Source organism: Dipodomys merriami, unplaced genomic scaffold (assembly GCF_024711535.1).
Source record: "Dipodomys merriami isolate MVZ:Mamm:240054 unplaced genomic scaffold, mDipMer1.0.p SCAF_183, whole genome shotgun sequence".
Taxonomy (NCBI): Eukaryota; Metazoa; Chordata; class Mammalia; order Rodentia; family Heteromyidae; genus Dipodomys; species Dipodomys merriami.
The window spans coordinates 791,205-804,619 of NW_027203193.1; positions in this window are offsets into that span (position 1 = coordinate 791,205).

Below are 13,415 nucleotides of genomic sequence, written 5' to 3' on the forward strand. Positions count from 1 at the left end.
CACCGCTCAATTTTGGGGCTAACCTATGGGAGCAATGATGCTCTCTTTGAGTTCCCTCAGTAATTAAAATTTCAACTTGACCTTCTCAGGTCACAAGCAAGGCAGAAGTTTGCCTCTGGAAAATTCTAGAACCTTTTATATCATTATGGATCATGGGATCATGGGACTCAGAGAGAGAGAGAAAGAGACAGAGAGAGAGAGAGAGAGAGAGAGAGAGAGAGAGAGAGAGAGAGAGAGAGAGAGAGAGAGAGAGAGAGAGAGAGAGAGAGAGAGAGAGAGAGAGAGAGAGAGAGAGAGAGAAAGAGAACCAGTTAAACACAAAGAGAATAAAAAGAAGAGCCAGGCACTAGTGGCTCATGCCTGTCATACTAGCTGCAACTCAGGAGGCTAAGATCTGAGGATCAAAGTCTGAAGCCAGCCAAGGCAGGAAAGTCCATGAGACTCTTATCTCCAATGAATCAACAAAAAAATGGAAGTAAGGGATGTGACTCAAGTGGTAGAATACCAATAGAATACCAGTGAAAAAGCTAAGAGACAGTGCCCAGGCCCTTAGTTCAAGCTCTAGGACTGACAAGAAGGTGTAAAAGGAAGAAGGAGAAGGAAGGGAAGGGGAGGGGAGTGGAGGGGAAGAGGGAGGGGAAGAGGGGGGAAGGAAGAGAAGGGAAGGGAAGGGAAGCTGCAGCTCTGCGGGAAAGGGGCAAATGCATCATGCTGACCACAAACAGCAGGCCTTGGAGGCCAGAGGCAGCCAGAGAACTCTGTGAAGCCTGTCCCAGGAGGGAAGGAGAGGTGAGGGGAGGGAGGGGAAGGGAGGGAGAAAGGAGAGGAGAGGAAAGAAGGGAGAGGAGGAGAGGGGAGAAGAAAGGAAAAGAGAGAGGGGGAGGAAAGAAGGGGAAGAAGGAAGAAAAGGGAAGGGGAGAAAGAAGGGTTATAGGAGAGGAGAAGGGAGGAAAAGAAGGGAAGAGTGTAAAGGGGGAGCAAAAGGGAGAGAAGAAAAGAAGGTAGAACAGAAGGACTGAGTTGCATGAAGGGAGCTGATAGGAGGAAGGAGAGGGTGGGGCTGCAATGGTGGGGTCAGTGACCTTAGAAGAAGAGACACAGTTCAGGCATGGTGGCTAGTATCTGTAATCACAGCTGTGTGAGAAGTGTAGGTTTGGAAGATCTCAATCAAGCATAAGGGTGAAACCCTATCAGAAAGAAAGTAAGAAAGGAAAGAAGGAAGGAAGGAAGGAAGGAAGGAAGGAAGGAAGGAAGGAAGGAAGGAAGGAAGGAAGAAAGAAAGACAGACAGACAGACAGACAAAAGGAAGAAAGAAAGAAAAAAAGAAAGAAAGAAAGAAAGAAAGAAAGAAAGAAAGAAAGAAAGAAAGAAAGAAAGAAAGAAAGAAAGAAAGAAAGAAAGAAAGAGAAACAAAACCTTGTTAAAGCCATGGCTGAGGGGAAGAGGTCTTGGTTCAAGGATGTTCCACTGGCAGCTGTGTTGACCCTGGACTCCACAGAGTGAGGAGCCATGAGAAGCTAATGTGTTCTGTGATGAGCCAACCTCTGACCTTCTGACAGGAGTCCCAGCTAAGAGACCCCATCACATGGGGTAGTGCTTCTCCCAGAATCCATTGGGGGGGAGGGCAGGCAGAGGGTTACATGACCCAGAAGGATCTCACAGTGAGGGGGGAAACAGAGCTATGGGCTCTTCTTATCTTCAATCAACCAGCAAAAAGCCAGAAGTAGAGCTGTGGCTCAAGTGGTAGAGCACCAGCTTTGAGCAAACAAGCTCAAGGACAGCACTCAGGCCCTGAGTTCAAGCTCCAAGACTTGCCCCACCAAGAAAAGAGAATAAAAGAATCTGTCACAAGAGCTCCAAAAGTGACCTGGGCCCTCAAGAGCAGCAGACCCTGGAGTGGGAAGCAGACAAGGCCAGGCTGCCCTCCAGGGCTGCCACTTTTGGACAGGCTCTCCCTGTGCCTGGGGTGGAGGGTCAAAGGCTCCTATGTGCCAAACACACCCATGGTTAGGGATTGCAAATCTGCTTGACATTGTCACTCATCAGTTTTTTTTTGGGGGGAGGGGTTTTTTGTTTTTGTCCATCCTGGGTCTTGAACCCAAGGCCAGGCCACTGTCCCTGAGGTCTTTTTGCGCAAGGCTAGCACTCTACCACTTTAAGACAATTCAATTTTCTAGGCGATGTGCTGTTCCACTTTGACTCTCTGGGGGTTACTTGGAGATAAGAGTCTCTTGGAAACCCTCAGATCTCAGCCACCTGAGTAGCTAGGATTATGGGCAGGCATGAGCCACCAGCACCTGCCTGGCTCCCTCCTCAGCATTTAGCACCAGGAAGCCACATGAGCAGGAAATCAGAGCTAGGGGAGTGCAAAGCAAAGGCAGATCACAGTCCAACACCAGCTCGCATCTTCTTTACATATGGAGGGCTCTGGCAATCCCTCTTCAGCGTTTTGGGGGCCACCAGCTGTGCCAGCAGGCTCGGCCATAGTCTGGGCTTAGCCACAAGTGCTGGGCTGGGCTGAAGGGGACTTGAGCTGCCATTCCAGAGAGGCACTAGTCTATCAAGTGGCAGATGTTTTCCTAGGGTCTTGATCCAGTCTTCTAGCCCCCTAGAGGACAAAGGTGCAGGGCCCTGGGAATCAAGCCCTACCCCCAGGTTTAAGCCCCGCCCCTACTCCTCTTAACCAATGACTTTTCAAATTAGCACGTACATCACTGCAAGTTTCGTTGTGACATTTCCACAGGTCTACAGCGCATCTTGATCAATATGTCCATCTGTCTACCACATCACTGAGCCCTTCTTAATGAAATCTCAGGCTCCAGGGTTGTGGGTTTCATCTGTAATTCCAGCTACTCCGGAGACTGAAATCTAAGGATAGAGGTTGGAAGCCAGCTGAGGCAGGAAACGTAAGAGTTTCTTATGTCCCATTATCTTAACAGTAGAGCTCCATCCTTAAGCAGAAAAAACAGAGTTACAGGCCCTGAGTTCAAGCACCAGTATATATTAAAAAAATGTGGTCTAGGCTAGCGAAAATCATGATCCTATCTCAAAAATAACTATATCAAAAGTCAGTATACACTGTGGAAAATGAACTGTGTAACTTGCAGGCCGGCTGGTAGGGAGAAACTGAGGAAAAGCAAAGAAAGGAGTGAAATGTATTCATTGCCTGACTTATGAAATAGTAACCCCTTTGTATAACACCTTAATAACTGAAAAAAATAACCACAAGCTGGGCACTGGTGCCTCATGCCTGTAATCCTAGCTACTCAGGAGGCTGAGATCTGATGATCATGGTTCAAAGTCAGCCTGGGCAGGAAAGTCTGTGAGGCTCCTATCTCCAATTATTCACCAGAAACCCAAAGTGGCACTGTGGCTCAAGTGGTAGAGCACTTTCCTTGAGCTGAAGATCTGAGGGACAGCACCCAGGCCCAGAGTTCAAGCCCATGAAGACCACCTCCGCAAAACAAAAAGTTTTTCCTAGGGGCAGGGAATGTGGCTCAGTGGTAAAGTGCTTGCCTAGCATGCATGAGGCCCTAGGTTCGATTCCTTGGTACCACATAAGATTAATAAAAGAATCATAAAAAAAAAGTTTTTCCTAGAGTTACAAGGATTTTCCCTTATGTTTGTCTCTGGATATATGTATTTCATCCTAGGGTTTGAACTGGACCTGAATGCTGTCCATGAGTTCCTTTTGTGCAAGGCTAACACTCTACACTTGAGCCACAGTGCCACCTCCAGCATTTACTATGATAAATTGGAGATAAGAGTCTTATCTCCAAAATCCAGGCTGTCTTTGAACTGCAATCCTCAGCTCTCAGCCTCCTCAGTGGCTAGGATTACAGGAGTGAGCTACCAGCACTCGATTATATTTTATTTTTAGTTTGCCTTTAATTCTGTGATCCATTTTAAGATCACTGATCCAATTGTGTAGGCTTGGTTACTGTTGTTGTTGATGATGATTAAGCAGATGTTTCGATGACGTGTTTATCTTCTCTTCTGAACTTCCTCTGTCCCTACTGCCACACAGCTGTGCATTTATTTCTAATTTACTAACTTCTAATGCATGAAGAGCAGGATAAAGATTTGCCTGCTAAGAAGAAAGGAAGGAGAATTTAGATTCAGAAAATTGTTGAATTTTTTAAACAAATATTCCTTGGGTGCCAGTGTCCAAAAAGAAATATAGTCATTACCTGACTTACATAACTGTGACCCCACTGTACATCACCTTTATAATAATAAAACAATTTATAGGCACCATGGCTCATACCTGCAATCTTAGCTATTCAGGAGGCTAAGATCTCAGGATTGCAGTTTGAAGCAGCCTGGGCAGGAAAATCTGTGAGAACCTTATCTCTGATAAACTACTCAAAAAAAGCTAGAAGTGGAAGAGCGCTAGCCTTGAGCTTGAGCTGAGCAATAGTGCCCAGGCCCAGAGTTCAAGCCGCACAACCATCACCACCAACAACAAAAAATCCACTTCTAGACTCCTTATGGGGCTGAGACGGTGGCTCAGTGATAGAGTGCTTTGCCTTGCGTGCTTGAGGCCCTGGGTTCAATTCTTCAGCACCACATAAGCAGAAAATGCTATGGTTCAAGTGGTAGAGTGCCAGTCTTGAGCTGAAGAGCTCAAAGGACAGTGCCTAGACCCAGAGTTCGGGCCCTAAAACTGAACAACAACAACAAAAAAGCCAGAAGTGGCACTGTGGCTCAAGTGGTAGAATGCTCACCTTGAACAAAAGACACCTGGAGGAGACAGCACTCAGTACTTGTCTCGAAGCCTGAGGGCATATAAAAAAAAGCAAAAGAATAAAAAAGAATAATAATTTTTAAAATCCACGTATTTCAACCATTATGCTATTGTGGTCATGGTACGGAGATAGGACATTTATCAAGAAATGCCCTCCAAACCAAGTCCTTGGAGAATTATTGAAAAATATTGGCTAGATGCTGGTGGCTCACACCTGTAATCCTAACTAATCAGGAGGTTGAGATCTGAGGATCGCAGTTCAAAGCCAGCTTAGGCAGAAAAAAACTGAAAGACACTTTTTCACAATTAATCAGCAAACTACTGGAAGCAGAGCTGTGGATCAAGTGATAGAGCACCAGCCTTGAGAAAAAAGGCTCAGTAAGAGCACAAGGCCCCAAGTTAAAGGAGATGGAGGGAAGGAAGAAAGTTAGGAAGGAAGAAAGGTAGGAAAGAAGGAAGGAAGGACGGCAGGAAGGAAGGAAGGAAGGAAGGAAGGAAGGAAGGAAGGAAGGAAGGAAGGAAGGAAGGAAGGAAGGAAGGAAGGCTTATCAAATGTCTTCCTGAACAGAGAGCCAGGCAAGGTGGTGTGTGTCTGTAATCCCAGCAATCAGAAGGCAGAGGCAAGAGAATTACAAGTTCCAGGCCACCTGGAACTCCATAGCAAAACCCTGTTTCAAAGAACAGGAGAGGAAGCCAAGTCCTGGTGGCTCCCATCTATAATCCTTGCTACTCAGGAGACTGAGATCTGAGGATCAAAGTTCAAAGCCAGCCAAGGAAGAAAAGTCTGTGACACTCATTTCCAATTAACTAAAAAGCCAAAATGGAGCTCAAGTGGTAGAGTAACAGCCTTGAGTGAAAAAACTCAGGGACAGCACCCAGACTCTGTTCAAGCCCCAGGACAGGCATGAGTGTGTGCATGTACACATGCACGCACACATACACACACACACACACACACACAACCACCACCACCACCACCACCTCCACCACCACCATGACCACCACCATCCAAGCCCCTTGCCAGGCAGACACTTCAGACAGCAAATTGAAGCTGCCATCACTAGTGCTTTCTCTGAAACCCACATTGCTAAGTGGCTGGGTTTATTTTCCAAAGATGGCTACAAAAATAGTTTCACCTATATACTTTTCCTTAGTTTGTTTTGATTTTGAAACAGTGTCCCACTATATAACCCAGACTGGCCTGGAACTTCTGATTCTCCTGATTGCCAGCACATACCACCATACTTGGCTTTGAATATTTTTTTTTACCAAGACCCATATTAAGAAATGGTTAGGAAGGGCACACACCTGTAATCTTAGTTGCTCAGGAGGCTGAGATCTGAGGATCATGATTCAAAGCCACCCCAGGCAAGGAAAGTCCAAGAGACACTTATCTCCAATTAATCAGCAAAAAGCTAGAAGTGGCACTCTTGCCCAAGTGGTAGAGAATTTGCCTTGAGCTGAAGAGCTCAGGGACAGAGTCCAGGCCCAGAGTTCAAGCCCTATGACCACCACCACCAACAAAAACAAGTTTAGGCTAGGCAATGGTGGCTCCCACCTATAATCCTATTTACTCAGAAGACTAAGAATCTGAGGATTGTGGTTAGAAACCAGCCCAGGCAGGAAAATCTATGAGACTCTTATCTCCAATTAACCACAAGAAAACTGGAAGTGGAACTATGGCTGACAAAAAAGAAAGATGGATGTTTAGGCCAGGTGCTGCTGGCTCACACCTGTAATCCCAGTTACTTAGGAAGCTGAGGTTTGAGGATCAAGGTTCAAAACCAGCCCTGGCAGACAAATCTGAGATTCTTCTTCTTCTTCTTCTTCTTCTTCTTTTTGCTGGTCATGAGTCTTTCTTTCATGTATGTGTGTGCATGTGTGTGTGTGCTGGTAATAGGACTTGAACTAAGAGAATGAGTTTTTGCTTTGACTTTTCTGCTCAAGGCTGGCATAGCACAACTCAAGCCCGTGCTCTACTTCTGGCTTTTTGGTGATTAATTGGAGATAAAAGTCTCAAGGACTTTTCTGCCATGGCTAGCTTGGAGCTACGAGTCTTACTTCTTACCCTCCTGAGTAGCTCAGAAAACAGGCATGAGCCACAGGCACCCAGCTAGCTCCATGATATATTTATCTAGTTGGACAGTTTATGATGTTTCCAGGTTAGTTTTTGTTGTTTTATTTTTTTGCCTTTTAAAAAGGATCTGAAATAGCACAATTGTAACTCAGTAATGAAAGTACATGCGATTCTTTCTATAGGGTGATTTCTTAGTGGTAGAATTTCTAGGTTAAAGGAGCAAATGCTTTTCTTAAACAAACAAACTTATTTTCTGCCAGGCACCACTATAATCCTAGCTACTCAGGAGGCTGAGATCTGAGGATCACAGTTTGAAGCCAGCCAAAGCAAGAATGTCTGTGACTCTTGTCCCCAATTAACCACCAGAAAACCCGGAGTGGCGCTGTGGCTCAAGTGGTAGAGTGCTAGCCTTGAACTGAAGAGCTGAGGGACAGCACCCAGGCCTAGAGTTCAAGCCCCATGACCGACAAAAAAATTAATAATTCTATACTCTTCAGAAACACACATATATACATATCACTTACAATTTCAAAAGTGTGTTCTCATACTCTCAGTCACTAGTTCATTCAATGCTCATGACTCCCCCAGAGGGAGGAGACCATTATGAATCCCAACTTTTCAGAGAGAGCAAAGAGGTTTCATTGAGTGAAGCCATTAACTTAGTGTGACACACACATCCAGCCAGTTTCTGAGCCTGCTTGCCCTTCATGTCACCTGTTCCACACTCCTCCATTCCACCACCTCATGTCCACTCCTCACTTCATAACATTCCTGTGATAGAGACCTTCTAGACCCTTCTAGATCCACAATGGATGGCTGATTTGCAACCCCCATGAATGGAGCCAGAATGGTTTCTGTAAGAGCAAGTGGATCTTGGCCAATTTACTTTTGTAGGATGATGTTCAGGGGCTCCATTCAGCATGAAGTAGATAATTTCTGGGGCTCAGATGGTCCTAGCATTGCTTTCATGGAGCCCAGAGAATGCCCTTTGGTCAATAGATCCTTGTCAGTTCACTAGTATAAGTTAAAAATTCCACCATAAGATTTATTTACTGATTTATTTATTTTTCCCCAAAGAAGATCATTGTGATTCTGCTTAAAATGCAAACCTGCACAAAAGGGCACAGAGTCTGACCATTCGCTTACACACCTCGATCTCCTTCTAGCTGTCTTGGTTTCCTGATTGTCAATGCACTGAAGCCATAGTACCTATCATACCTTACTGAAGGCAGTGCAGATGTAGCCCTCAGCAAGGTGCTCACAAGAGTCACTAAGTGATAAGTAAAACCAGGTCTTCTGGGTGCTTCTTGGTTGTGGCAGCTGCTGGGGAAAGGAGCTGTAGGAGGGTCAGGACCGAAGAAATAGCAGTGCACCTGGGAGGAGCAGCTCATGGGCCATGTGACAAGGGATGTGGCCCTGGTGGGAGGTGGGGGTTGGTAGAGAGGATAAATGGATGGTAGGGAATTCCAAGTGCTGTTGTCCTGCTGTCTGGAAAACCCATATAGGTGACAGACCAAGGCTGCTTTCCTCTTTCCTTCTCATCTCAGCAGGTGGGGCCCACTCTTGGTGGCCAGGGGAGAGAGGGGAGGAGGAGGAGGAGGAAGGCAATCAGGTTCTGGCTAAGGATGGGTTCACACTCTCCAGGAATTATAACATGGGCTCTAGAACAGCCTGATGCAGAATTTGGAGCAATGCGGCCAGGCAGGGCACATGGCTGTGGATGATAGCAGGCGTGGGTGTTTTATGGCTGTGGTGGTACAGGTTTGCCAGTTTATATGACTTGCCTTTTAATGTTCTGCATCTCAGGCATTGTTTCTGCAGTGCTCGCTCTTTCTCTTTCTCTCTCTCCTTCTCCATCTCCCACTCCCCCCTCTCTGTCTCTCTTTCTCTCTCTCTCTCTGCTCCTAGTCATCTTCCCTTTGTTTCTGATCTTTGGAAATGCAGAGGCATCACATAGAAGGGCAGAAACAATGCAGTTCCTATGGCATGCACCACATGTCTGTACACACAGGTCACCACTGTGGCCCACGTCATCCTGCAGCTCAAGGATATCCACACACATAGGACCAAGGATCAGGCTTTGTTAAAGCATGAAGCAGGCAACTTGCAAGTCAGACTTTGCCCTTCACCCTTCTCTCCTCCAAAGATCTATTAAATGTGCAGACACAGACATATGCTTATGCTGGCAATGAGGCTTGAACTCTGGACCTTATGCACTTGCTTAGCTTGTTTTGCTCCAGACTAGTGCTTTACCCGCCATTTGACTGACCCCTCCAATTTTGACCTTTTTCTGGTTAATTGGCGAGAAATTTTCCATGGATTTGTGTGCCCTGGCTGGTTTTCAACCTTGATCCTCAAGTCTCAGCCTCTTGAGTGGCTAGGATTAGAGACATGAGCTATTTGCACTAATGTGAGAAAAAGTCTTTTCTATCAAAGGAGTTTTCTTCATTCCTGTTAATATTGAGAGATTTTCTTTTCTTTTTCCATTTTGTCCACTATGGGTCTTTTACTCTGAGCCTGGGCACTGTCTCTGAGCTTTTCAGCTCAAGGTGAGAGCTCTACCACTTGAGCCACAGCGCCACTTCTGGTTTTCTGGTGGTTTATTGGAGATAAAGAGTCTCATGTACTTTCCAGCCCAGGCTGGCTTTGAACTGTGATCCTCACATCTCAGCCTCCTGAGTAGCTAGGATTACAGGTGTGAGCCACCAGTGTCTGGTGAGAATTGTTTTTCTGAAGGGTTCCTGCTTTGGCCAGGTGGCTTGGCCCTTGTTAAGTACACTTTACTTACAAACTTCCTTTTCCTGAGCACCTGAGAAGCTCCTTGAATTTTAATTACATCTGCATCCCTTTCCACATTGTGAGCCTGAGCTCAGCCAATGGGAGCAGAGGGGTGGTGCCTGCTGGATCAGGGACAGAAAGGGAACAGCCAGCCTGCCTGCTCTGTGTGGTTGCTTGCCAACTTTTTGACTGATGGTGCATTCTTCTGTAGGAATAAACTTAGCCTTGGTGAGTTCCTTTTGAGATACCCAGGAACTAAAAATCCACTTTACTGTCCAGATTCTTAACCTACACAAACCTGGAAGTCTGCATGTACACAGAAGAGGTAGGGCTTGCTGCCTGTCCTGAGCACAGCAGGGTTGCTCTATAACTGACCATAATGCACTTGTACTGAGACAGGAGACAGCATGGGCTAGACTAGAATCTCCATCAGCTCTGTGACCTTGTCTCTAGCTCCTGGCTGTTCATTTGCCCATTCAAATAATGGAGTTCATGCTTAGCAATCTCTATATTCTTCTCCAGTCCCGTTGGCCTTGTCCTCTTGCTTTTCCCAGGCTCCTTCTTCTCTCCTATATATTTAAGACATTTTTAAAATTTGTTTATACCTGGTGCCAGTTATGGGACTTGAACTCAGGACCTGGGCACCATCGTTTATCTTTTACTCATAAAGCTGGTGCTCTACCACTTGAGCCACAGCCTCACTTCTGGTCTTTTTTTTACTCATTAATTGGAGATAAGAATTGCACAGTCTTTTCTGTCCAGACTGGCTTTGGATAGCAAGCCTCAGGTCTCAGCTTCTTGAGTAGCTAGGATAACATATATGAGATATTAGTGCCCAGCAATCAATTATATCTCTAAATGAAGTGAAACATACATAAAATATTAATTTCAATGTTGGACAATAAAGTGCTATAACGAATCCTCCATCTTAGACTGTCTCTTTGTCAAGCATATAACTTTCTACTCTGTCAAGTCCCTTAAAAATGGCAGCCCTTATGGCCAAATGGTTCCTAACAGGTGAGAGCCCCCTCCCCCCACACCAGGGAGGGATTCGAGGGAGACACATATTTTGTAAGACAGACATTCAGACAATGGCACTCATTCATGCCCCTAAACTCATGTCTTTTCTACTTGCAAAACATATTAACTCACCTGGCACCAGTGGCTCACACTTGTAATCCTAGCTGCTCAGAATGAGATCTGAGGTTCATGGTTCAAAGCCAGCCCAGGCAGGAAAGTCCATGAGACTCTTATCTCCAATTAACCACCAGAAAACCAGAAGTGGTGCTGTGGCTTAAGTGATAAAGTGCTTACCTTGAGCTGAAGAGCTGAGGGACAGTGTCTGGACCTAGAGTTCATGTCCCATGACCAAAAAAACCCCAAGAAAACAAAATAGACACATTAACTTCATCCTAGTATTCCCCATCCCTCCATCCACAAAAAAGTAAACTTCGTCACTTATTCCAGCATTAACTTTAAAGTCTAAAATCCCCAGTATGACCTAAATCAAATATAGACCAGCTTTAAATCACGCTTCCTTCTGAGTTTGTACGCCAGTGTAACCCAATGTATAGTTCTAAAACACTACAGTGGATTGGCATAGAATGGACATCCCCATTTCTAGAGGGCTACATAGAACAAAAGAAAGGAATAGCCATTAAGTCTCCCAAATCCAAAAGAGTAAGCAACATTAAATCTCAAGGATGGAGATGGGTCATCTTAATGAAATTCCATTTCGTGGACACTTAAGGCCTCAGGAAGACTTTCCTAGGTGATGCTCAAGTTTCTGCTCATGCTGAAATTTCATGCCTATGATTTCTTTAGGTTGGGGCTGTACATTGTAGCTTTGTGCTTGTGTGTATGTGTGTGTGTGTGTGTGTGTGTGTGTGTGTGTGTGTGTGTGTGTGTGTGTGTAGCCTGGTCTTCAATCAGTCCTCTCAGTCCTCTCAATATTGTCCTAGCAGAGATCTTGATAAGACTCCATTGTCTATAGTAGCTCTTGGATAAAGCGCTTGCCTTGAGCTGAAGAGCTGAGGGACAGTGTCTGGACCTAGAGTTCAAGCCCCATGACCAAAAAACCCCCCAAGAAACAAAATAGACACATTAACTTCATCCTAGTATTCCCCATCGCTGCACCCACAAAAATGTAAACTTTGCCACTTATTATAGCATCAACTTTGTCTAAAATCCCCAGTATGACCTAAGTCACATACAGACCAGCTTTAAATCATGCTTCCTTCTGAGGCTGTAGGCCAGCAGAACCTAATGTATAGTTTTAAATACAATGGCAGACTGACATAGAATGAACATCCTCGGGCTGGGAAGGTGGCTTAGTGGTAGAGCGCTTGCCTTGCATGCCTGAGGTCCTGGATTTGATTCCTCAGCACCACCTAAGCAAAAAGAAAAAAACCCAGAAGTTGCACTGTGGCTCAAGTGGTAGAGCACTAGCCTTGAGCTGAAGAGCTGAGGGACAGAACACAAGCCCAGAGTTCAGGCCCCATGACTGGCCCCCCCCCAAAAAAAAATGCACATCCTCATTTCTAGAGGACTACACAGAACAGAAGAAAGGAATAGCCATTAAGTCTCCAAAATCCAACAGAGTAAGCAACATTAAATCTCAAGGCTGGAGATGGATCATCTTAATGAGATTCCATTTCGTGGACACTCAAGGCCTCAGGAAGACTTTCCTAGGTAATGCTCAAGGTTCCGCTCATGCTGAAATTTCATGCCTATGACTTCTTTAGGCTGAGGCTGTACATTGTAGCTCTGTGCTTGTGTGTGTGTGTGTGTGTGTGTGTGTGTGTGTGTGTGTGTGTGTGTGTGTGTGTGTGTGTGTGTGTGGAGCCTGGTCTTCCATCAGTCCTCTCAATATTGTCCTAGCAGAGATCTTGATAATACTCCAGTGTCAACAGCTTGCTCTCTATAGCAGCTCTGTCCCTGAAGTAGGACCCTGACTGGTCTTCAAGGCTTTTGCAAGCATCCTTTGAAATCTGGCCGGAGGAAGCCATGCCCCCATAGCTCCCACCTTCAGATTGCCTGTGGAATTCACTGTATGTGGACAGTACAAAAACAAGGCTTGCATTGTGGTGGCCTGAGGCACATCTTGGCCCTCAGAGCCACAGCTGGGGGGTGTGGCAGAGGAGTGCTGCGGCAGAATGTAGGGATCAGAAATTAGAACAATTCTGGGCAAGGATCCCCGTAGGTCCCACAGGTACTCTGGACCTGTGAGGGGATGGGTAACCCTAGAAATCTCTGAAATGCCTTCTAGAAACTTCTTTCTATCCTTTGCTAATCTCCATATGATTACTTGGTCACAACTTTGCTTTTCTGTCCTCAGCACACTTTGTTTATGTGTGTGTATGTGTGTGTGTGTATGTGCACACTTGTATGCATGCATGTGTGCATGCTGGTCTTGGGGTTTGAACTCAAGACTTTGTGCTCTCACTTAGCTATTTTGCTCAAGGCTGGTGCTCTGCCACTGGAGCCACACCTCCATTTTTGGCTCTTTGCATGGGTACTAGGACTTGAACTGAGGACTTTGAGCTCTTGCTTAGCTTTTTGCTCAGGGCTGGTGCTCTAACACTTGGGCCACATCTCCATTTCTGGCTTTACTTTTTGGCTGGTTAGATGAAGATAAAAGTCTCATTTGTTGTATACCCAGTTGTATACCCAGTCTTGCTTTGAACCATGATCATCATATCTCAGGCTCCCTGAGTAGCTAGGATTACAGGTATGAGCCACTAGTGAACCGTGATCCTCAGACCTCAGCCTCCCTGAGTAACTAGGATTACAGGTATGAGCCACTAGTGCTCA